Below are 25,565 nucleotides of genomic sequence, written 5' to 3' on the forward strand. Positions count from 1 at the left end.
CAGCGGATACTTCGATTAAATTAATAAGAAACTATGAGAACCAGTTAAAATCGCAAAGACGAGTAAAAAAATAATAAGACATAACGAGACGCAAATCAGCAGCATATCACGAATTATCTTTTAATTCTGCTTCTGTATTCATTAAGCAGTACCAGCCATAATTGACAGACGACCAATTCCTGCATCTTACAATTGTCTGATAGCTTCAGTCGCTTTTATTCCCTTAACTGAAATTTAATAATAACAAGTCGTACCAAGAAAAATGCGTTTTTGAAGTTCAGAACACGCAAGCTACAATTCGACAATGCCTTAACCACCGTAATGACGTTTCACGCCATTTTGTTATAAGAAGTCGTACCATTGACGAATGGGTTTCGAGAGATACTCAATATTCTGTGCTTTGAAACGGCATATATTCATATAAAACCCACCAAATACGGGCTTCAACTAAAATCTAATATGTCGCCTCACATCTCTGTCCTGAAGAGAGATGGCGTCGTATAAACGTAGGTGGCGCTCTTCCAATCTCAGTGCTCTACATTCAAAAGCGCGCTGAAATTATCTGACATATTAGATATTACTCTGCACGTTCGTAAAGATTCGCCAAAGCGCTTTTTCCACACTATGAAGTCAGAAACTCGGCACTCTCAATGTTGGCTTCTGAAGCATCATCCGTGTGCCGACGGCTTTATTAGCTTCCGATTCTGTGCTAGCGTTTTCCATTGCTAGGTCGTTTTCTAACATCCCCGGCCTGATTACGATGTACCATTTACCTATAGAAGGCAGCAGGCATCATTCTTTTATACCACATACTTTTTAATGAATAAAAACATGCAGTCTCCCATAATGTTGGTTAAAATTTCATTCTCATGCAACGTTAATTTCAGTATAGGGAAAAGCCATCCAGGGAGATGAGGATTGACGTGAGAAAATGATGGCTGCCGGGTTTGTCTAACGGTACTCGACATTTTCAAGTGGACTTCACAATACACTAGTCTCAGACTAAGTGCACAACATCTTCAAATGTTCAAATAAGTGTGAAATCTTATGGGACTTAACTGCAAACGTCATCAGTCCCTAAGCTTACACACTACTTAACCTAAATTATCCTAAGGACAAAAACATACACCCATGCCCGAGGGAGGACTCGAACCTCCGCCGGGACCAGCCGCAAAGTCCATGACTGCAGCGCCTTAGACCCCTCGGCTAATCCCGCGGCACAACACCTTGTTGCCACCTTTCGATACCGAGCGAGCTGGCGCAGTGACTAGCACACTGGACTCGCGTTCGGGAGGACGACGGTTCAATCCCGCGTCCGGCCATCCTGATTTAGGTTTTCCGTTCTACGCAAATGCCGGGATGGTTCCTTTGAAAGGGCACGGCCGACTTCCTTCCCCGTCCTTCCCTGATCCGCTGTCTGGTCTCCTCCCTCAAAAACAGCCCAACTCACCTTTCGATAGCTTTGGGAAGAGACAACTGAAAGCTGGGAACGCCACCTCCATTGTGTCATTCACCGCTGACATCATGCCACGGACAATAAAGATTTTCGGTTGCCAAGAGATATTCATCTACTTCATCTGTAACACTACTACTTCATTTATTTAGCTACCTCGACACTATTTTCTGAATATAATTTACATTTTTGTGTTATTTTATTGGCAAGGTCAATCATTGAAGCAATATAAACCATTTTTACATAAACAATTGATTATAAAGGAATGTAGTAGACACGCAGACAAAAGAAAGAGTTACAAGGTTACAGTGGTCGCGAACGGAAGCAAACTGGCTGTGTTAGCGTGAGTCATTAAGTGCACCATCGACGTCGTATCAGAGTGCAGCAAAGCGATGTAAATTTGCCAGCGGTCATTTCTGAGTCACAGTACACGGTTTAGTAAAGAATAAATTGGTAAAATGGTTTAATGGAATAAGATTACTATGGATCCAGAGTTAATACAAGTTATTCGTTACTGTTGCCAACTATTGTTCCCACGTGATTCATGGCTCTGAACACTATGGGACTTAACATCTGTGGTCATCAGTCCCCTAGAACTTGGAACTACTTAAACCTAACTAACCTAAGGACATCACACTCATCCATGCCCGAGGCAGGATTCGAACCTGCGACCGTAGCAGTCGCGGGTTCCGGACTGAGCGCCTAGAACCGCACGTGATTCATTACATCGTTCCATCAAAAAGTAAGACCGTCTCATTTGGCACATAAGTATTGTAAAACACTTGCCGATGTCGAAGATTTCATATTTGTGAATATTACAGCGATTTCTAGTAAACTATGTACTAAGTGTTAACGGTTTCCCCAATTCCTCGACCAACAAAATGGTTCAAATGGCTCTGAGCACTATGGGACTTAACTTATTAGGTCATCAGTCCTTTAGAACTACTTAAACCTAACTAAGCTAATGACATCACAAACATCAATGCCCGAGGCAGGATTCGAACCTGCGACCATAGTGGTCGCGAGGTTCCAGACTTAGCGCCTAGAACCGCTCGGACACTCCGTCCGGCCTTGACAAACAGTAGGATCCTTTGCTATCATCATTGTTATCAATACACACACTATTGAAAGACGTTTTATTTGACCTAAATGAAACTGAATGTAATTGCCGCTATAACTCCAGTTTTTCTTCTGGAAGAAAAGAGAAACAGTAATAAGAAACTCAAGTCATTATTTCGTTGTAGTACGTTCACTGCATTCTATAATGTTGTTGTTGTGGTCTTCAGTCCTGAGACGGGTTTGATGCAGCTCTCCAAGCTACTGTATCCTGTGCAAGCTTCTTCATCTCCCAGTACCTACTGCAGCCTACATCCTTCTGAATCTGCGTAGTGTATTCGTCTCTTGGTCTCCCTCTATGATTTTTACCCTCCACGCTGCCCTCCAGTACTAAACTGGTGATCCCTTGATGTCTCAGATCGTGTCCTACCAACCGATCCCTTCTTCTGGTCAAGTTGTGCCACAAACTCCTCTTCTCCCCAATTCTATTCAATACCTCCTCATTAGTTATGTGATTTGCCCATCTAATCTTCAGCATACTTCTGTAGCACCACATTTCGAAAGCTTCTATTCTCTTCTTGTCTAAACTATTTATCGTCCGTGTTTCACTTCCCTACATGGCTACACTCCATACAAATACTTTCAGAAACGTCTTGCTGACACTTAAATCAATACTCGATGTTAGCAAATTTTTCTTCTTCAGAAACGCTTTCCTTGCCATTGCCAGTATAGCTTTTATATCCTCTCTACTTCGACCATCATCAGTTATTTTACTCCCCAAATAGTAAAACCCCTTTACTAATTTAAGTGTCTCAATTCCTAATCTAATTCCCTCAGTATCACCCGACTTAATTCGACCACATTCCATTATCCTCGTTTTGCTTTTGTTGATGTTCGTTTTATGCCCTGATTTCAAGACACTATCCATTCCGTTCAACTGCTCTTGCAAGAACTTGGATGTCTGTGACAGAATTAAAATGTCATCGGCGATCCGCAAAGTTTTTATTTCTTCTCCCTGGATTTTAATGCCTACTCCGAACTTTTCATTTGTTTCCTTTACTGCTTGCTCAATATACAGATTGAATTGCATCGGGGAGAGGCTACAACCCTGTCTCACTCCCTCCCCATCCACTGCTTCCCTTTCATGTCCCTCGACTCTTATAACTGCCGTCTGCTTTCTATACAAATTGTAAATAGCCTTCCGCTCCCTGTATTTTACCTGCCACCTTCAGAATTTGAAAGAGTGTTTTCCAGTCAACTTTGTCAAAAGCTTTCTCTAAGTCTATAAATGCTAGAAACGTAGGTTTGCCTTTCCTTTCTTTTTCTTCTAAGATAAGTCGTAGGGTCAGTATTGCCTCACGTGTTCCAACATTTCTACAGAATCCAAGCTGATCTTCCCCGAGGACGGCTTCTACCAGTTTTTCCATTCGTCTGTAAATAATTCGCGTTAGTATTTTGCAGCTGTGACTTGGTAATTTTCACATCTTTCAACACCTGCTTTCTTTGGGATTGGAATTATTATATTCTTCTTCAAGTCTGAGGGATTCTCGCCGGTCTCGTACATCTTGCCCAACAGATGGTAGAATTTTGACAGGAATGGCTCTCCCAAGGCTGTCAGTAGTCCTGATGGAATGTTGACTACTCCCGGGGCCTTGTTTCGACCAGGTCTTTCAGTACTCTCTCAAACTCTTCACGCAGTATCGTATCTCCCATTTCATCTTCATCTAAATCCTCTTCCATTTCCATAATATTGTCCTCAAGTACATCGCCCTTGTATAGACCCTCTATATACTCCTTCCACCTTCCTGCTTTTTCTTCTTTGCATAGAACTGGGTTGCCATCTGTGCCCTTGATATTCATGCGTGTGGTTCTCTTATCTCCAAAGGTCTCTTTAATTTTCCTGTAGGCAGTATCTATCATACCCCCAGTGCGATAAGCCTCTACCTCCTTACATTTCTAGCCATCCCTGCTTAGCAGTTTTGCACTTCCTGTCGATGTCATTTTTGAGACGTTTGTATTCCTTCTTGCCTGCTTCATTTACTGCATTTTTGTATTTTCCACTTTCATCAATTAAATTCAGTATCTCTTTTGTTACCCAAGGAGTTCTACTAGCCCTTTTTACCTAGTTGATCCTCTGCTGTCTTCATTATTTCATCCCGAAAAGCTACCCATTCTTCTTCAACTTTATTTCTTTCCCCCATTCCTGTCAATTGTTCCCTTATGCTCCCCCTGAAACTTTCTACAACCTCTGGTTCTTTCAGTTTATCCAGGTCCCATCTCCTTAAATTCTCACCTTTTTGCAGTTTCTTCAGTTTTAATCTACAGTTCATAACCAATAGATTGTGGTCAGAGTCCACATCTGCCCCTGGATATGTCTTACAATTTAAAATCTGGTTCCTAAATCTCTGGCTTACCATTATACAATCTATCTGATACCTTCAAGTATCTTCAGAATTGTTTCATGTATACAACCTTCTTTCGTGATTCTTGAACCAAGTGTTAGCTATGATTAAGTTATGCTCTGTGCAAAACTCTACCAGGCGGCTTCCTCTTTCATTTCTATGTTTCCTTCTCTCCCTTTTCCTACTCTCGAAATCAAGTCACCCATGACTATTAAATTTCCGTCTCCCTTCACTGCCTGAATAATTTCATTTATCTCATCATACATTTCATCGATTTCTTCATCATCTGCAGAGCTAGTTGGCATATAAACTTGTACTACTGTAGTAGGCGTGGGTATCGTGTCTATCTTGGCCACAATAATCCGTTCACTATGCAGTTTGTAGTACCTTACCCACACTCATAATTTTTTTTTTTCATTATTAAACCTACTCCTGCATTACCCCTATTTGATTTTGTATTTATAACCCTGTATTCCCTTAACCAAAAGTCTTGTTCCTCCTGCCACCAAACTTCACTAATTCTCACTATATCTAACTTTATTCTATTCATTTCCTTTTTTAAATTTTCTAACCTACCTGCCCGATTAAGTGATCTGACATTCCACGCTCCGATCCGTAGAACGCCAGTTTTCTTTCTCCTGATAACGACGTCCTCTTGAGTAGTCCCCGCTCGGAGATCCGAATGGGGGACTATTTTACCTCCGGAATATTTCACCCAAGAGGACGCCATCATCAATTAATCATACAGTAAAGCTGCATGCCCTCGGGAAAAATTACGGCTGTAGTTTCCCCTTGATTCCAGCCGTTCGCAGTACCACAACAGCAAGGCCGTTTTGGTTAGTGTTACAAGGCCAGATCAGTGAATCATCCAGACTGTTGCCCCGCAACTACTGAAAATGCTGCTGCCCCTTTCAGAAACCACACGTTTGTCTGGCCTCGCAACAGATACCCCTCCGTTGGGGTTACACCTAAGGTACGGCTATCTGTATCGTTGAGGCACGCAAGCCTCCCAACCAACGGCAAGGTCCATAGTTCATAGGGGGAAGCATTCTATAATGTGAGAAAGGAAATAAGTACATATTAAAAGACCGTCAGAGTCAAGCGATTCAATATAGTTATCCGGAAGTACCCATATTTTTTAAGTTTTAAAAAATTGAGGATGTGCTGATAAATAATGGCGAATTTTTTATCCCGTTCTTAATATCAAAATAATGTTCAAACGTGTGTGATATCTTATGGGACTTAACTGCTAAGGTCATCAGTCCCTAAGCTTACACACTACTTAACCTAAATTATCCTAAGGACAAACACCCACACCCACACCCGAGGGAGGACTCGAACCTCATCTGGGACCAGCCGCACAGTCCCTGACTGCAGCGCCTTAGACCGCCCGGCTAATTCTGCGTGGCTCTTAATATCAGTTTAGGTATTTCATATCATGCATATTACTCGGTCAACTTTCCAACACAACATCGTCTGTGGAAACCAGTTCGTAGATGTTGGCCACTGATAAACCGTGTATACGACTGGAGTTAACCCACTTAGTATTTTGTCCATCTTCAGCAACTGTAGTATCATATAATGAAATAATCAGTTGCACATAAATCTAGCTTAATGCAGAAATTGTGAACTATATTACCATAGTCTTATATCCACTTTATTACTGACACTCGCCAATAATGCGATACACATAACTTTCTGAAGGGCATTAAGAGCCCGAAACCGTTAAAGATATTAAATTTCTTATACATAACTGGTTGTTTATTGTTTCATTAGGCAACGCCCTCAATGTCAGTTAAGGCCTGAATATGGTGCACTGAAACATACTATACAGTAAATGACATGATAAGGACGGCTGTAGGTGTTCCATTTTATTACATATGTGAGCTGCTGAAGTCCCTCAAACGTCGTATCAGAAGGATAGGACATTCAAAAAATTGTAGCAGTGGATTTCCGCATTCGCGGCCCATGTCTTCGCTATAATTACTGCCCATTCGTCTCTCTTCCGCTTACATTCTTTCCTTACTGTGTCATGTACCGGCAGCATCACCATGAGGCATGGAACCTCGTGGTGGGAAGTGGTCATATTGCTTTGGCTCATGTCGGTGCGCGAGAGACCCTCAGAAAACTGGAGTCACGAATTCAAAGAAATCGTCCACACATAGAGGGCCATCTCGTTAAGCATGAAAATACAAGGCCATAACGAGCGCTGAGTAACCTGTAACAGTACGACACCTTGGGGTCGCTGTCACCTATCATCCTCCATCCTCCATCCATATCTGTTTTGTAAGTAGGCTGTTTAAGTTTTTATGTTGATAACGCCACGTAGCGGTCTCTATGAAAATCACTGACTGTGTTGTGTTCAGTCTGTGGCTGTTTCGCATTGTCGGAATATTTGCTATTGTAGTGTTGGGCAGTGTGATGTGAACAGCGCGTAGCATTGCGCAGCTGGAGGTGAGCCGCCTTCAGTGGTGGATGTGGGGAGAGAGATGGCAGAGTTTTGAGAGCGGACGATCTGGACGTGTGTCCGTCAGAAAATGGAAATTTGTAACACTGGATGTCATAAAGTGATATATATATATATATATATATATATATATATATACAGGGTGTCTGAAAAATGACCGGTATATTTGAAACGGCAATAAAAACTAAACGAGCAGCGATAGACATACACCGTTTGTTGCAATATGCTTGGGACAACAGTACATTTTAAGGCGGACAAACTTTCGAAATTACAGTAGTTACAATTTTCAACAACAGATGGCGCTGCAAGTGATGTGAAAGATATAAAAGACAACGCAGTCTGTGGGTGCGCCATTCTGTACGTCGTCTTTCTGCTGTAAGCGTGTGCTGTTCACAACGTGCAAGTGTGCTGTAGACAACATGGTTTATTCCTTAGAACAGAGGATTTTTCTGGTGTTGAAATTCCACCGCCTAGAACACAGTGTTGTTGCAACAAGACGAAGTTTTCAACGGAGGTTTAATGTAACCAAAGGACCGAAAAGCGATACAATAAAGGATCTGTTTGAAAAATTTCAACGGACTGGGAACGTGACGGATGAACGTGCTAGAAAGGTAGGGCGACCGCGAACGGCAACCACAGAGGGCAACGCGCAGCTAGTGCAGCAGGTGATCCAACAGCGGCCTCGGGTTTCCGTTCGCCATGTTGCAGCTGCGGTCCAAATGACGCCAACGTCCACGTATCGTCTCATGGGCCAGAGTTTACACCTCTATCCATACAAAATTCAAACGCGGCAACCCCTCAGCGCCGCTACCATTGCTGCACGAGCGACATTCGCTAACGATATAGTGCACAGGATTGATGACGGCGATATGCATGTGGGCAGCATTTGGTTTACTGACGAAGCTTATTTTTACCTGGACGGCTTCGTCAATAAACAGAACTGGCGCATATGGGGAACCGAAAAGCCCCATGTTGCAGTCCCATCGTCCCTGCATCCTCAAAAAGTACTGGTCTGGGCCGCCATTTCTTCCAAAGGAATCATTGGCCCATTTTTCAGATCCGAAACGATTACTCCATCACGCTATCTGGACATTCTTCGTGAATTTGTGGCGGTACAAACTGCCTTAGACGACACTGCGAACACCTCGTGGTTTATGCAAGATGGTGCCCGGCCACATCGCACGGACGACGTCTTTAATTTCCTGAATGAATATTTCGATGATCGTGTGATTGCTTTGGGCTATCCGAAACATACAGGAGGTGGCGTGGATTGGCCTCCCTATTCGCCAGACATGAACCCCTGTGACTTCTTTCTGGGGGACACTTGAAAGACCAGGTGTACCGCCAGAATCCAGAAACAATTGAACAGCTGAAGCAGTACATCTCATCTGCATGTGAAGCCATTCCGCCAGACACGTTGTCAAAGGTTTCGGGTAATTTCATTCAGAGACTACGCCATATTATTGCTACGCATGGTGGATATGTGGAAAATATCGTACTATAGAGTTTCCCAGACCGCAGCGCCATCTGTTGTTGAAAATTGTAACTACTGTAATTTCGAAAGTTTGTCTGCCTGAAAATGTACTGTTGTCCCAAGCATATTGCAACAAACGGTGTATTTCTATCGCTGCTCGTTTAGTTTTTATTGCCGTTTCAAATATACCGGTCATTTTTGAAACACCCTATATATATATATATATATATATATATATATATATATATATATATATATATATATATATATATATTCTCTACCAAAATGCTGTATTGCAGTAGTTTGAGTAACGAAGATTAGTGTGAGGTAAGGGATTCATTTCATGAAAGGTATAAGTTATTGTTAGTCAAGGCCATTTTTTTGTAGGGATTATTGAAAGCCAGACTGCGTTGCGCTAGAAAAAATATTATGTGTCAGTTTACTGTTGATCAGAATAAATAAAGAGAGAAATGTCTGAGTACGTTCAGTGTTGCTCAGCTGTTTGGAAATAAAATAACGTAAAAGGCTTACCAGCACTGTCATTCTTAATTTTTCTAAGGGGATGTTTCAGTTTCTAAAATTTAAAGGTCACGTTCAAGGACTCTACTTTGATAGTGATGAAGCGGTGCAAGCGAGCGTGAGGTTGTCCCTCGTTCAGTTGAGTCATACATTCCACAGTTGCTGTACAAAGAAACTGGTCTCTGGTTGAAAGATATGTGTTCGTCGCCAAGGAGAGTATGTTGAGAAGTAAATGTGTAGACGTAAGAAATACAGATGCAGAGTGTTAATAAAGTATATATTATAAAAAATTGTGATGCACTACTTTTCTGCACGGCACCTCATGTTATGTGGTCTTGGCTCTGATAAGTGTGGCGTTGTCGACGTTGATTGCAGCTCTTTTGCGAGATTACGTTGAGCTTAACTGTAATGATATCTTGTATGGAACAGTGATTAATCGTAGGCATTGCATCTCAAAACCTGGCGACAGTCAACGCTGTTATGAATGACCTCGATCAGTCTACATTGCATTAAGTGCTGCTCGTAAGAAATCAGTATTGGTTTCCTGTGTTTCTAAAGCGTTCTGTACAATAAGAGTTAATTTTCATTTATCTCATTATCATGGCATTATCATTTGAGCATCCACGTGTTCAGTATTTGTTACGTAGTACCATTTTCAAGTAAACATAGACAGGGTGTTTCTAAAACGATCGTAGAAAATGGCAAAGTGCGTTATAGCAAGAAACATTCACGCAGTAACCCATGAGCGCTTCCCTTAGCGTTCGGCGCTAGCATTCAATTAACAGCGTCCCGCACCGCCGCGAAGGTAGGCATACAACCCGCCATCCGATGGTGGTGTGTTAGGGCTTATGGGCGCTCAACATCGAGGTCATCAGCGCCCTGACACACATTAAATGGACGAATGTGGACAGACCTATGAAAACTAAAGCACACACTCAAAGAAAGCAGGAAAAGAAGGAAAATGCTACGTAAGAAAGTAAAACCTAAGGAAAGGAGACGGCCGGAGTGGCCGTGCGGTTCTGGGCACTACAGTCTGGAACCGAGCGACCGCTACGGTCGCAGGTTCGAATCCTGTCTCGGGCATGGATGTGTGTGATGTCCTTAGGTTAGTTAGGTTTAATTAGTTCTAAGTTCTAGGCGACTAATGACCTAGAACTTAGTGCTCGCATAGTGCTCAGAGCCATTTGAACCATTTGAAACTAAGGAAAGGGGAAACATAGCAACAAGATTGTCACAGGAAATTGTTATTGGCTGGCCACTTACATAAAATGTGGGCGAGCTTGTCACACAGTGAGCAAATTAAAATCCTCTCCCTAAAATCATTGTAAAAACATTTGACAGGGCACAGAACTTTAAAACTTTAACCACATTCGTCCGAGTGTTGTCTAAAAGAGATGACAGGTCCGCTGGCAAGTCAGCCGCGACCCACTGGTCAGAAAATAAAACGCAATTCAATAAAACGTGGCGCACAGTGACCTGGACGCCGCAAGCACCACACATTGGAGGGTCCTCTCGCCGGAACAGGAAGCCATGCATCATAGGGCTGTGGCCCATCCGAACCCGAGTGAGGAGAACCTCGTCCCGTCGACGGGGCTGAAAGGAAGTACACCACACACGCGTTGTGGGCTTGACTATACGGAGCTTATTGTCAGTCACTTCCAGCCACTCATCCTCCCACCGACGCATGATCCGTGAGCTCAACAGCGAGGTGAGTGCGTGCAAGGGGATAGCACACTGAGATACTTGTGAGGCGAGACATGCCTCCTTGGCTGCGAGATCTACCCTTTCATTCCCAGCAATGCCGACATGCCCCGGAACCCAGCAGAAAGCTACAACCTTCCCCAGTCGCTGTAGTCGGAGGAGGGCATCCTGGATGGTCTGGACAATTTTGTCTGCCGGATACAAACGTTGCAATGAGTGAAGAGCACTGAGTGAATCGGAACAGACAAGAAATTAAGGAGAGGAAGAATGTCTCATGTGCTCCAGTGCCCGCAAGATCGCAAACAATTCTGCATCAAAGACAGTAAAAGTCTGAAGCAGTCGGACCTTGAGGACACGATATGGAAAAACAACTGAGCAACCAACGGAATCCCCTTGTTTCGACCCATCCGTAAATACAGGTACATAGTCGTGGTGCTCAGATAAAATGGCAGAAAATGCTGCATTAAAAACGGTGGCAGGAGTGCAATCTCTCTTGTACTGCAATAAATCTAAAATCACTCCGGGCCTCTTCAGTAACCAGGGTGGCAGGCGGTTAAAACCTTGGATTTCGGGTTGTACAGACTCCACAACGAGGGACTCTAATATACGTTGCATACGGATCCCAAACGGCAACGTAGCCCGGGGACGGCGGGAAAAAAGGCGGTCCAGAGGTGGATGGGCAACAAGATGGTGAGCAGGCGATCTGGGAGCTGCAAGAAACTTACAAGCCTGGCGCACCAGCAGGAGCTGCCGCCGGATGGTGAGTGGCGGTTCGCCAGACTCAGCACAGAGGCTGGGTACGGGACTGGTCCGGTAAGCACCCGTGACCAGTCGGATCCCAGCATGGTGAACAGCGTCAAGGATCTGCAAATAAGATGGCCTCGCTGACCCATATACTGTGCACCCATAGTCCAGCCGTGAACGCACAAAAGCTCCATAAAACTGAAGGAGACGCGCCCTGTCCGCGCCCCAAGACCTGTGGCTGAGGCACTTGAGGATGTTCAGTGCCTTCAGCGTTCTGGCTTTCAAGTCACGTATGTGTGGCAGCCATGACAACCTGGAGTCAAAAATTAGGCCCAGAAACCGCACTGTGTCTCTAAAATGTAGGACAGTATCCCCCATATGCAAGGCACGCAAAGTAAAAAGATGACGAGAACGATTAAGATGAACACAAACACACTTATCAGCAGAAAACCGAAAACCCGTCTTTGCAGCCCACTCCTCTTTCCGCCGCACTGTTAACTGCAACTGACGGCTCACGGTTGCAACACTGGAGGAGGAACAGAAAACAGCAAAGTCGTCCACAAATAAGGAGCACTGTACTGGACTCCTCACTGTAGACGTTATACTGTTGATGGCTTTGGCAAAGAGGGTAACGCTTAAAACACTGCCCTGGGGGACACCGTTCTCTTGCTCAAAGCGATCAGACAGTGAGTTACCAACGTGGGTCCGAAAAAACAGCTGAGACAGGAAAGACCGAATGAAAATCGGGAGGCGGGCACGAAAGCCCCATTGATGCATTTGTGCAAGAATACAGTGTCTCCAAGTAGTATCATATGCCTTACTGATATCAAAGAAGATACCGATACAGTGACGCTGACGGAGAAAAGCCTGCTGAATAGCCGCCTCTAGGAGGGTCAGGTTGTCGACCGTGGACCGAAATTTTCGGAATCCACACTGAAAGCGGCTAAGGAGCTGTCTGGTCTCTAACAGCCAGACCAGACGCCGGTTAACCATCCGTTCCAGGGTCTTTCCGACACAGCTTGTCAAGGCGATACTACGATAACTACCGGGACATGTGCGGTCCTTTCCTGGTTTGAGGAGAGGGATGAGGGAGGATTGCTTCCCTCCACGAGGTGGGATACACTCCTGTCTGCCATATGAGATTAAAACATTCGAGGAGGATTTCCTTTGACGCCGCTGGCAGATGTCGAAGCATGGAGTACCGGATGCGGTCGTAACCTGGTGCAGTGTCAGAAGTCTCAGTAAGTGCCGATTCAAGTTCCCACTTGGAGAAAGGGGAATTGTAGGCCTCATAACTGCTCGACCGAAAGTCCAAGGTCGCTCTTTCGACAGTCGCACGGTAGCGACGAAACGCTGGATCCTGATTTGCAGTGGCAGTACTTTGTGCAAAATGCTCTGCCAGCGTCTGAGCAATGGCTCTGGGTGTCGTTTGGAGGCATCCCTGGTTCAGGAGAGCAGCTATTGGTAAACGGCTATGTTTACCGGAAATCCTCCGGATGGCTTCCCATACTCTTGTGGAACAAGTGGAACGGTTGATGGAATCCAGGAACTCCTGCCATGAACTTTTCTTGCTCTCTTTAATGACACGGCGTGCCCTGGCTCTCGCGATTCGAAAGGCGGAAAGATTGACCGCTGTTGGGCGGCATTTAAATCGGCGAAGAGCCGCACGCCTGTCCCGGATGGCTGAACGGCACTCTTCTGTCCACCAAGGCACAACGCGCCGCTTAAGAGTGACAGAAGACTGTGGTATGGCCAGGTCAGCAGCATGATGGACCACAAGCGTGATGTGATCCACCCATTCCTGTACGTTATTGTGGCGGTCAAAGACAGCCAACCGAGTGAACAGTGGCCAGTTAGCCCTGCCAATCACCCACGATGGTGGCCGCTGCTCCAGCAGTACACCATCCAGGAGATGAATGCGGATAGGGAAGTGATCGCTGGAATGAAGGTCGTCAATGACCTCCCAGTGAACAGAGTCGGTGAGGGTTGGAGAGCAGAAAGATAGGTCAATCGTTGAGAATGACCCTGTAGCAGTAGAGAAATGAGGTCGGAGTACCTGTGTTGAGGATGCACAACACTTGAGATGTTAGGAGGCTCTCCAAAATTCGACCTCGAGCGCAAAGAGAAGTGGAGCCCCACAGGACATGATGGGCATTGAAGTCTCCCAGGAGGAGAAATGGGAGGGGGGGGGGGGGGGAGTTCGTCGATAAGATCTGTGAGAGCGTCTAAGGTCATTGCATCCTGAGGGGGTAAATAAAGGGAGCAAACGGTAAGCCTCCGAGGTGAATGAATTTCAACTGCAACTGCTTGCAGATCAGTATCCAGGGGGAGAGCAGAGGAGTGGTGGTCATTATTGACAAACACAGCGACTTCGCCTTTGGCCCTTTCTCCAGTCAGGTCATCTTTGCGATATGACGTATAGCCCCTTAGTACAGGAGCATCAAATGGTTTTAAATGCGTTTCCTGTAAACACAAGCACAGGGGGCGTTGCCGTGCTAGGAGGTTCAGTTCCTCCACATGTGCCCAGAATCCATTCATGTTCCACTGTATAATGGGAGCCATCTATCAGGGTGGGAGTACCTTCATTCTCACTTTCTGTCGGGGAGGAGAGCCCACAACAGGTGGAGGCTCAGTTTTGGGGCAAGATGATTGCCCCAGTCTGACATCAACCTCCATCGCCTCAGAAGAGGAGTCGAGAGAGACGTCAGAGAGAATGACATCCACATCAGGAGACTGTGTAACTGCAGTCTCCTTTAGTGGGCGAGCCTTCACCTTTGTCTTTGGCTTCGATGTTCTGGCCTGAGGTGGCATTGGAGCCAAAACTTCAGAAGCTGTAGGGGGTGTAGCAGCGCTAGGCAGTGCACAAGACTGAACCCGGGAAGGGGCAGGAAGTTCCATGATGTCAGCTACCACGGCCTGGTCGGAAGGCTGGGGGGGAGCAGCAGGCTTCACAGGAACGGCAGCAGCCCACGTACATTGACAAGCGCAGGTGCTAGTGCCGACAGTACCAACCTCCGTTTGTGTCGCGGCATCGGTTTTCAAGACTGGTTGTTTGAGAACGGAAGAAAAGGATGCAGCGAACGTGGGCGGCTGCATGGACTTGTAAATTTTCGTCGCCTCACCATACGGGATGCGATTTGTAGTTTTTAGTTCATGGATCTTCCGTTCCTCAAGGAAAACTCTGCATTCCCTACTCCACACAGGGTGATCCCCAGAGCAATTGACACACTTGGGAGGAGAGGAGCAACCAACTCCCTCATGGGTGGCTTTACCACAATTCCCGCAAGTGGCTTCCCCTCTACAGCCGAGAGTAGTGTGTCCATAGTGTTGGCATTTAAAACACCGCATGGGGTTGGGGTAATAAGGCCGTACACTGAGACGTAGGAAACCTGCCTTCACATGCTCTGGCAATTTGGTGCTGTTAAATGTAAGGATAAATGAGTCAGTCTTTATGAAAGCACCATCAACCCGTTTCATAATGTGTTGCACGTCGACAATTCCTTCCCGGGACCATTCAGCCTTCAGTTCGTCTTGGGGAATGTCAACGAGATCTCTGCAAGTCACAACACCCTTACTGTAGTTCAAGGTGTTGTGAAACTCAGTCTCTATCGCAAACTGCCCAAGAAATTGTGCCTTCTGAAGGTTCTGGACTTGCTGGAAGCTAGATGTTTCAACCAACAAGATGCCAATTCGCAAGCGCTTTACAGATTTTAATGTGCCAGCAATACCTTCTAAGCCCTTCTGTGTATAAAATGGCGAAACTTTTTCAAAACTCCCATCTTTTCTTTTAATTATGTAAAACACATTCTGCGAAGCAGCATGCGTTCTGTTACTACTACCTGAATCAGGAGGACTGGCTACACGAGCCCTCTTGTTGGATTGGGTGTTAGAACCCACCAGCGGTCCACCCTTTCCGCTTGCAGGAGAAGAATAAAAGTTCGAGGGTTCCATCTCGGTCCCACGAGCAGCTAGGGAACTAGAAGTCCACCTAGACAGAGCCCCGCGTTATACAACTGGGGTGCGGCAGGTGCCCCAGAGGTTGCCCGCATGCGACTGTTCCACCCCAACAGCCATGCATCTTATAGGCGCGCAGCACACCGTAAGATTGAGGGGTTTTTATAGAGGTTTACCTTACTCGCAATCCAGGCGGTCAAGCCAAGATTACCATTCCCCGCAGCACACAACATTCCACCGCCGCGCCATGCGGTGGTCGCTGAAGCATGTCCGGGGGTTACGGTGACAGGACACTGGCCAGCTCAGGACCCTGGGGTCGCCAAGCCCGTACTCAGCAAATGAATGCTGAGCCCCTGGGGGCCGCCATCCGAATCGACATGATTGCACGACATTCTTGTCGGGACAACACCGGTTTCTTCTGGCAAAGAAAATGAAAACGTAGCCCCGCAGACGTGCTACTAAGTCAACTTCGATGTTGGGCCGAATGCCTACATTCCTGGTATCGTGGACGCTGTTGAATGTAATTAAAATTAAATCAGTACCATTAGTTGCTGACGGGCGTTGATATACATCAACGGGGACAGTTGAAAATGTGTACCCCGAAAGGGACTCGAATCCGTGATCTCCAGCTTATATGGCACACGGTCTATCCATCTGAGCCTCCGAGGGCACAGAGGATAGTGCAACTGCAGGGATTTATCACTGGCACGCTCCCCGTGAAACCCACATCCTCAACTTATAGTCCACTCACTACATTCGTAGTGCCCCTTCCATTATACCCACTACTCGCCGCACGCAATACACCGAGTCCCGTAAGAGTTCAGGCAATTCGTGTGTATCCGCACTGAAGAAGGTCATCAGCCGGTTAGCCGTAACGATATGAAGTTGGCATCTGTTCTTTCGGACATGTCTGAAAGAACAGATGCCATCTTCATATTCTGTTGAATGAGCCCTAGCGCTGAACGGTAAGCGACGGAGACACGAGCTACTATGTGAAAGTAGCTCGTTACGGCCGAGTCTACCAGCCCTTTCATCTTTTTCATTCATTTTAGAAACATCCTACGTCATTTCATGACTTTTGTTCAAGCATGAGCTGGCGACCACATACTGTCGTTCTATAATTAATATTTCAGTCTATTTCTGTTACGTAACTAATTAGAAACGTAGTTCACTACGGTATATTAATTACCTTGATTACAAAGTTTTTTTCCTATCTTTTTTATCCGGTGTAGTTATTTATTCGATGTCGGCCGGTGTGGCCGAGCGGTTCTAGGCGCTTCAGTCTGGAACCGCGCGACCGCTACGCTCGCAGGTTCGAATCCTGCCTCGGGCATGGTTGTGTGTGATGTCCTTAGGTTAGTTAGGTTTAAGTAGTTCTAAGTTCTAGGGGACTGATGACCTCGGATGTTAAGTCCCATAGTGCTCAGAGCCATTTTATTTATTGGATAACGAACAATTGTAATATTGCTGGCATTCTTTCGGTCAAAATTTGTTCTGTATACCCTTTCTGCGAAGTAAAAAGCATTAGATTGCATGTGTCATTGAGATATCGGAGGGTGCGGAGCGTGTTATACATGGAGCCGCATTATGTGGGATTAGCGATGAGGCATGTAGATCGACGTCGTCATGCCCGCAGACGATGTGCTGACAGGTCACAAGAAGCAGTGCTTTTCCAGAAGCACTCCCCTTCAACTCCTGGAATCATGATGTGTGGACCTATTGGATATGGCAACGGACAGATTTGGTAAATATTGGAAGGTGGCTGAAAGCTCGCCAATAGGCGGCAAGAAAGGTAAACGCTGTTGTCGTGTCCCTTGCCGGCATTGTACCAAATGGCATATTCCGGCAAGAGAATACAACACAACAAATTACAATTCACAGCAGAAACGGCTTGAACAGTGCATGGTTCCTCGATTGGCCTGCCGATTCCATAGATTTGTAGCCCCTAGATAATGCCTGGGATGCGATATGAAGCTACAGACCAGGTGCCAGGCAGCAATCTCCGTGAATTGACGCAGTATGTGCATCATACACGGCAAGAAATACCTCAAGATGGAAGCTGTTTGTTTCCACACCACAACAAATGCAATAGTCTATATGTACCCGTGGAGCTCACACCGTATAATGATGTTGATGATGTACATCAGTTTCAACAATTTCAAATGGAATGACAGTTTGATTGTCTAATACCCGACTTTTTTTTTTTTTTAAACAGCTCTGCAAACTCTTATATCGGACCAATGTTCCATGATCTAACACTTACTGTTTCCGTGAACGTAAGTGACGGAGTTAATTATTGCAATAGTCACCGAAATTGTTTGTAGTAAGGGTTCTGAGGAATTTTATAATGCAACGTAACTCAGAGTTTATGGTTCGATTATTGTTAACTGGGTACCTGTGCTCATTCAATTGTGAATTAAATAGAAATCGAAAATATTCATAAGCAAAATGATTCTCCTTTCGTACAGACACCAGACAGTTTGCTTTAACACCAATACTACCCGTCAAGCAGTTTTTGAACGAAGTGTATCATGGAATGCAAGTCAAAACTGCTTATAAGCAAATGAAAATGTTTGCACAGTGAAAAGGAATAAGAATCCATTCGTTATACAAAAACTGATGCAGTTACTTATGTTCCACATATCCTCCTAAAAACTGGACAGATTTCAACAAAATGTGGTATATATCAATTTCTGTCTCGAAATGATCTCTGTGGGGTAAGAACCACCATCCCATCAAAGCTTCAAAAATGGTTCAAGTGGCTTTGAGCACTTGGGACTCAACATCTGAAGTCATCAGTCCCCAAGAACTTAGAACTACTTAAACCAAACTAACTTAAGGACATGACACACATCCAAGCCCGAGGCAGGATTCGAACCTGCGACCGTAGCAGTCCCGCGGTTCTGGACTGACACGCCTAGAACCGCTCGGCCGCCGTGGCCAGCCCTATCAAGGGAGGGAGTGTCGGGATGAGAAAGTAGTGTAGCCCATGACGGGCAAATACCCATATTCCAATTACCCAGTATTTGTACATGATTCACTTCAAGACTTGCAACGAACTTTACACAAAATTTCAAACATTTACGGAGCTTTCTTTCGTTGGCGACTTCTACGAAATGATAAAAGGAAAAAAAATCTGCTACTACATTTTCGCTATTCATGCAGTAGAACTGACCACATGAAGCACGGTGTTTTAATTTATTACTACTTTACTACATACTATAGTCGTAACAGATTTTGCAGACAGTATTCATATATACCACTGAATGAACCAAAAAAATTACACCATTGTACGACATTTAGTTCAGAAGGTACGAAGGTACGACGTCATAAACACAGAAAGCATGAAAAATTACCGCATCTGGCAACACATTTAAATACATTACCTCATTCCTACTACCTCTGTTCGCAAATTTTTTTCTGCAAACAGTGTCCACATATGCCGTTTAATACACCTAGAAATGTACATCTTTGTATGACACTTACGTCAGGAAATGCGACGTATTAACATTGAGCTGCTCAAAAATAAAACAGCACAGCAAAATTCTTTAGAGATACAGTTGAAATTTATGTACCAATAGTTGTGAAATATGTCAGATATATGTCAAACACATGTGATGTGATTATGCCAGCAAAGACATGGATGAAAAATTCGTCCTAAATTTGTGGATCAATGTCAACCAAACTTTGTAGCCATATTACTTACTATCCGGAGAGACATTCTGGTGGAGTACGAACCAGTAACCTCCTATTGGTCTGGGGTTGATAACGAGTAGAGAGAACGGGGGTAGGAGATAGACAGACTGAAAGGAGGAAGGAGGAGATGGATACAAATATGGATTGAGAGTAGGGAAGGTGGAAATGGACAGAGACAGGAAAGAGGAGAAGGTGGTTAGAGACAGGAGGAAGATGGAAATGAATTGAGAGAGTTGGCACAATGGGGCGGGGGGGGGGGGGGGGGGGAGCGATAGAGGAGAAGAACAGATGGACTTAGAGGTTGGAGGAGAAGACGGACAGTGGGGGGAAGACCAAATGGATGAAAGGGACTGTAGCAGATGGACAAAGTTAGTGGGAGGGAGAGCAGATGGACAGAGAGTCTGAGGAGGAGCAGATGGACAGAGAGCTATGCATAAGGAGATGCACAAGAGACTACGGGGCGGACGTGGTGGACAGAGAGAGGCGGGAGAAGAAGCAGATTGATAAACAGAGTTAAGGGGCAGGAGAAGATGAAATAATAGGACTGGAGTAAACAGCTACAAAGTCAATTCTAGGTACTCAGGTAGTAAAACAATAAATGCTTAGATGAGAGAAATTTTGAACTTTGTAATAAGTATTGAGGAAATGGAATTGAGAATGATGATCAATATAGCTGGATGAACCGGGGGAAGGTGCTACAATCACATATTATGTGTTAAAACCACTGTTGCATCCTTTCATTAAATGGAAGCAAGACTGAATGCAACACTTTGGGAAACCTCCGATAATTATGGTCGTTATTTAACATTTTTTAAAAATATTTTATACTAGATTTACTTAACGAAAGTGAACAATGTTGTTCGATGAGGTACGTATAAATAGGCAACCGATGAGCTCAGGGAGCCAAAGCTTTGGTCTTGTGCAACAGCTTGTCTGCGGCAGTAGAATGATTTTTTAGGTCATGAATCGCAAGATTATTAAAATTATTCTTGAAGTTACTGAGCGATGAAATCTGTCGAGGAGATGTTTATTTTTAGTGCTGTAAATTGTGACCAGATTTGTACACTGTCTAATCAAAAGTATACGGACGCCCTATATAACGCGGAATTGACCACTAGAGGCGCTATAGGCAGACCCATTAGTATAAAGGAGGGGGTACTATGTTCTCAGTAGAGAAGCAGTAAACAGCAGAATGGGTCGACCAGGAAAGCTCATTGACTTCGAATGTGGACTGGTCACTGGATAATATACGAGTAAAAAATTCATGAGAGACATTTCAACCCATCTAAAGCTGCCCAAGTCGGTTGTTGGTGATGTGACTGTGAAGAGGAATGGCGAAGGAAAATCCATAGCTAAACGAAGCACCTATCAGACTTCATGTACTGACGGAGGGAGATTAGCGAGCACTGAGGAGGGTGATTCTACAAAATCACATGAAATCAGCTGAATGAATCACTTGTGAGTTTCAAAGTGTTATCAGCAGTCCAGCTAGCATAATGACTGTGTATAGGGAGCTTAAAAGAGTGGTGTACTATGATAGATCAGATCCTTATGAGATAAACATTTCTGTAGTCAACATTGATGTTTTGTAAAGAGAAACGGCGCTGATCAGTGGATGATTCGACAGGAATGATTCGGACTGATGGACCTCTCTATACCCCGCGGCAAACCGATGGAACGGTTTGGGTTTGGTAAATGTGTGGAGGGCTTTGCCTGACATGGTGTGTAGTGCCCACAGTGAGATACGGATGAGATGCTGTTATAGTAAGATAACCATCTTACTATAACAGCATCTCATCCGTTGGCGATTGAGGCATGGTAGCCTAATTGCGCTTAGGAAAACGTCAAATGCTAAAGGATGTGAAGACTTTTTACAGCATTTTTTTGGCAGCGGACTAAAAGTTCGTAGATGATGATTGCTTGTATCAGTGTGCTCTGTTATAAAGCAACGTAAGTGAGGCATTATTTTGTGGTCCATAACATTAATGAAATGCACTAGCCTGCCAGGGTCACGACCTGAACCTATTGGAACGCCTTTGAGAGCAGCTGGAACATCGACATCACTCCGTATTGCAGCTTCTAACATCACTACCGTCTCTAGTTCCAGCTCTTGAGGAAGAATAGGCTGCTATTTCTCAAAAGACATACAGGCGCCCCACTGAAAATCTTCCCAGCTGAGTTCATGCCGTTATAAAGTTGAAGGGTCGACACGCTCCACATTAATGTCCAATGATAAATGATTGGATCCGTTTGATCACATTGAGTAAACAGCGCAACCGTTTTATTTATTGTGTACTACTGTAATTGCGAGCAGTTTCAATGCCACAATAAACGAATTAATGATATCGATTTCCTCTTCTACTTAAGAGGAGTTCAGTCAGAACCTATCTAAAATACTGCTTGTAAACCTTTGTTTGTACAAGATGTTCCTTTCTGGAAACTTTCAAAGACGTTGAAGAAGAAGTGGATGTACCAATATGGTACAGCAATTTCTGAGTTTAAAGTCATGATGGTAAAGCTATAAAGTCGTCTTTGTTGCGTGATAACACTAGCAATAGGACAACTAAGCAAACGATGCGTTGTTTGTAGATGTAACAAACTGATTTATTACACCCATCGTTGCTAAAGTTGCAGTATGGGCAGGTAAGCGTTCATTATGAGAACAGGTCGCAAAAAGCTTTACTAACGCGTTACAGAGAGATTGATGTATTCCATCGATATTGTCAGCCCTGACCCACAAGAGTTCAGTACGTGTTTACAAGCAGAAGTGTACAATCGATCAGCTACAATGAAGAGGCATTATAGTCAGTTACTGAATTAGCTTATATTAGTTTCTTGTGCTGACAGGCAAATCGAAGTTCTAGGTGTACTGAAAGGTTCTGTTGTCTCAAGTATTGATGACTGACACATGCCAGTTTTTCAAGTCTGTTCCGAAGGTTAAGGGCTGTCGACTGTATGTTGAACGTTAATCCCTTCACACAGTCTTTCTTGGAAGAAATAGATCCTGTTCAGTGTGGTGATGAGCCTTCCAACAGTACTGGGTCAGCCGAACAGAGTGTCCCACACAATATTGCGTTGAAAGTCACTTTCCCTACCTAACATTGATCCTGGCTCCGACTCTGATAACGATGCGAAGACCACACAATCGCTAACCTACCCCGCTGTCTGCAATACGGCACGCTCACAAGATACTCGCTACAATTACAGCGGTGCTCTCAAACACTGTTAGTGGATCGGTATCGACTAGGAGCGTTGTGACATCGTCTTAATGTCTTAAGAAGACCTGCTGTGCTGTCGGGTTCTGTCGGACGGCTACCTTGAGAGACTTTCCTAATTGCGTACCCCTATCTGGCTGAGAATTTCAGGAGTCGCAGACCATTTTGGCTATTGTGAACTTCGACTTGGCACGGAAAGATACCAATCAGTTTTACTATTGTGCTGTGTTTCAGTTGTGAATAAAACATTCGACGAGTCAATATCCACTGCGTCAGAAAATAACACGGGAACAGCTGTTACGTATGGTACACATAAAACGGAAGCCTTAAAACCTTAACTCCTGCTAATCAGGGGTATGGGATCGTATTTAGCCAATGTGTGGTCACTCCTAACGTCTACATTTGTCCAATGAAGTTTATTTCACCGGAGACGAAATCACCGTTGGCAATGTGCGGTACCTTTTTTTCGTACGGAATGAGCTATTTGTAAAATGTTCTAAAACAGAATTCTTTCGGTTTAGCGTGTCTTCCAGCGTTCCATGTAGATGTTTACACCACACAAGTAAGATAATTATCTCGATTACAGAATTTGTGTTTTTAATTTTATGACAAATATTGAGAGCGAGCTACTAACGCTCGCCTATGATTTCGTGTTTAATAAATACGCTACACTCGGTACTAACATCATGCGTCCGCTGTTAACCAAATCAAGTAGGCTATACTTGTGCTGCTGGGACATGGATCACACACGGGAATGATCGTATCTATAACTGCGCATTTGTGATGGTTTGATTTCATTGAGATTTATCTGTACTTTTTGTTCTTTGAATAATTTTATCTTTGAAATGCAATACATTAGAGAGAGGAAATCACGCTTGCCCTCTCTGCCTTGTAATTATCTTTAAATGTAATATGTACCATTGGTTTCTTCGTTGCGCAGAATAATTGAATTGCACTGTAGAACAGTGTTTGAAACGATAATTAAGATTATAATTACTGCATAATTAAATATTCTGTGAATATTTAATGAACATGTGTTAGGACATTCTTAAGGGTTACCTTTTTTAATAATTTGGTGCATAAATTTTGTTGCTGTTTAGATAAAAGATTAGCTATGTGTTGGTAAGCTGAAAAATATGTGTAATTTACCACGTATTATGCTTTTTGTCTTTTCAATTCATGTACTACTGAAATGTTCACCAGAACTGCAAACTGCAGACTGATTCAGTTGATCTTAAAATTAATCTCCATAGCGAACAGTTTGTTTAGGAAGTTAATTTAAAAAAGAAACTATGTTAGAAACGAGAGTTGAACTCCTTAAGAAGTCTTAAGTGCTTCATGAGCATCGTTACACACATAGGGCTAAACATGTAACGTTTTCAGATCCTTAAGAAGCCCTGTGTTTACCGTAAACTGAAGTATCAGACTGAAACTGATAACGTGGACTATTGTATATCGTTGTGGCGGAAACAGTATACCATTTGGGTGCATCTGACAGTTTTCTGAGCGTTAGTATTTTCTCTATTTTTTGTTTGTTTGTTTTTGATACTGTTCCTTCCGAGTGGATTTGCCGCGAATTTTAACTAACTGAGAGCAAATAAACTGAAAGAGAATTAATGCACAAAATCACAGTCTGGCATCGAAAAACAGTCACTTGGCAGAATATTTAGGGTTGTGTTTAAATTGTACTGTTTCACTGAGTGCTACACGGACTATCTGTAAAGTAATTAATATTTTTCCATTACATTTTTTCTGGCTGTTAGATGTGAAATCCAACGTCCTGGGGTCTATCAGAACGTTCATTGACATTCTTTGTTTAGGTATTGTGCAACTTATTCAGGTAACGTATTTCCACCTCCCAGAAACAGCCAACTATTTGCTGTTTAGAATCTTTACATTAACGTCACTAATAATCATCAATACTGATGCGAGTAACTTACAGGCAGACATAGTTAATAATAATCAATCTACTTCCACTCTCTGTAACTCCACCAGTGTGCTCTTCTTTGAGACTATTATCCCCACTTTGTTTGAAGGTGTTTCGGTTGATCTTCGTACCAAACGACAGAGTAGATCTGAATACTAATGAAGGCCACGTTTAGTCGCCATCTAGGCTTTTCTTGTCAGTCGCAGCTATTAAAACCGTGTGGCGTAAGCATGGCAATTTGTCAACAGACTGCAGCGAAATTCTCGGTTGTATAACAGTGAAATTTTTAGTAAAACAGGAAGAGGCCACCTTCAACCAGCAGATCATAAAAAAATAGATGGCGCTTTAGATGATGGTAGGTCGATGGATGCGGTTGATTATGCCAAGAGAAATTCGCAATATTCGTTATCACCAGCAGTAATTAATGTACACTACCCCTGTAGATTGCCAGTTTTATTCACACTGTAAGCTACATTTTCGCCCTACTCTCGGTTCACGCAAACGGGTGCATTATTTCCAGTTCTGCGAGCAAAGCAATACCTCGTGCCACTCTGCTGCCAAGCGACCGCAGGACACCCGCGACTATACCGCGTTCATGTTTCAATAGAGCCGTGCGGTCGGATAATTACGCGACCCTGTCAGCACAAAGGACTTAATTGGCGCTCAAAATACATTTAATAGACTCCAAATTCGCCCGATTAAGAACAATTTCGCGTGTCTCTGTCCCTGGTAAACGTGTCCCATTAACTGGTACCGTCGTTGGTTTACGTGCAATTTGTCAAAGAAATTCGAACGGATGTAAATTTAGCCACGTAGCACTCGTGTGTGTTACACCGTTTCCATTTATGCAAACGGTATATTCGGAACTCATAACTGGTGAGTAGAATGATCTCTTGTTCTAGAGGATGAGCTTTTTTGCAAGTATTAATAAATGTTAAAATACCTGGTAGAACATAT

Source organism: Schistocerca piceifrons, chromosome 8 (genome assembly GCF_021461385.2).
Source record: "Schistocerca piceifrons isolate TAMUIC-IGC-003096 chromosome 8, iqSchPice1.1, whole genome shotgun sequence".
NCBI classification, from domain to species: domain Eukaryota; kingdom Metazoa; phylum Arthropoda; class Insecta; order Orthoptera; family Acrididae; genus Schistocerca; species Schistocerca piceifrons.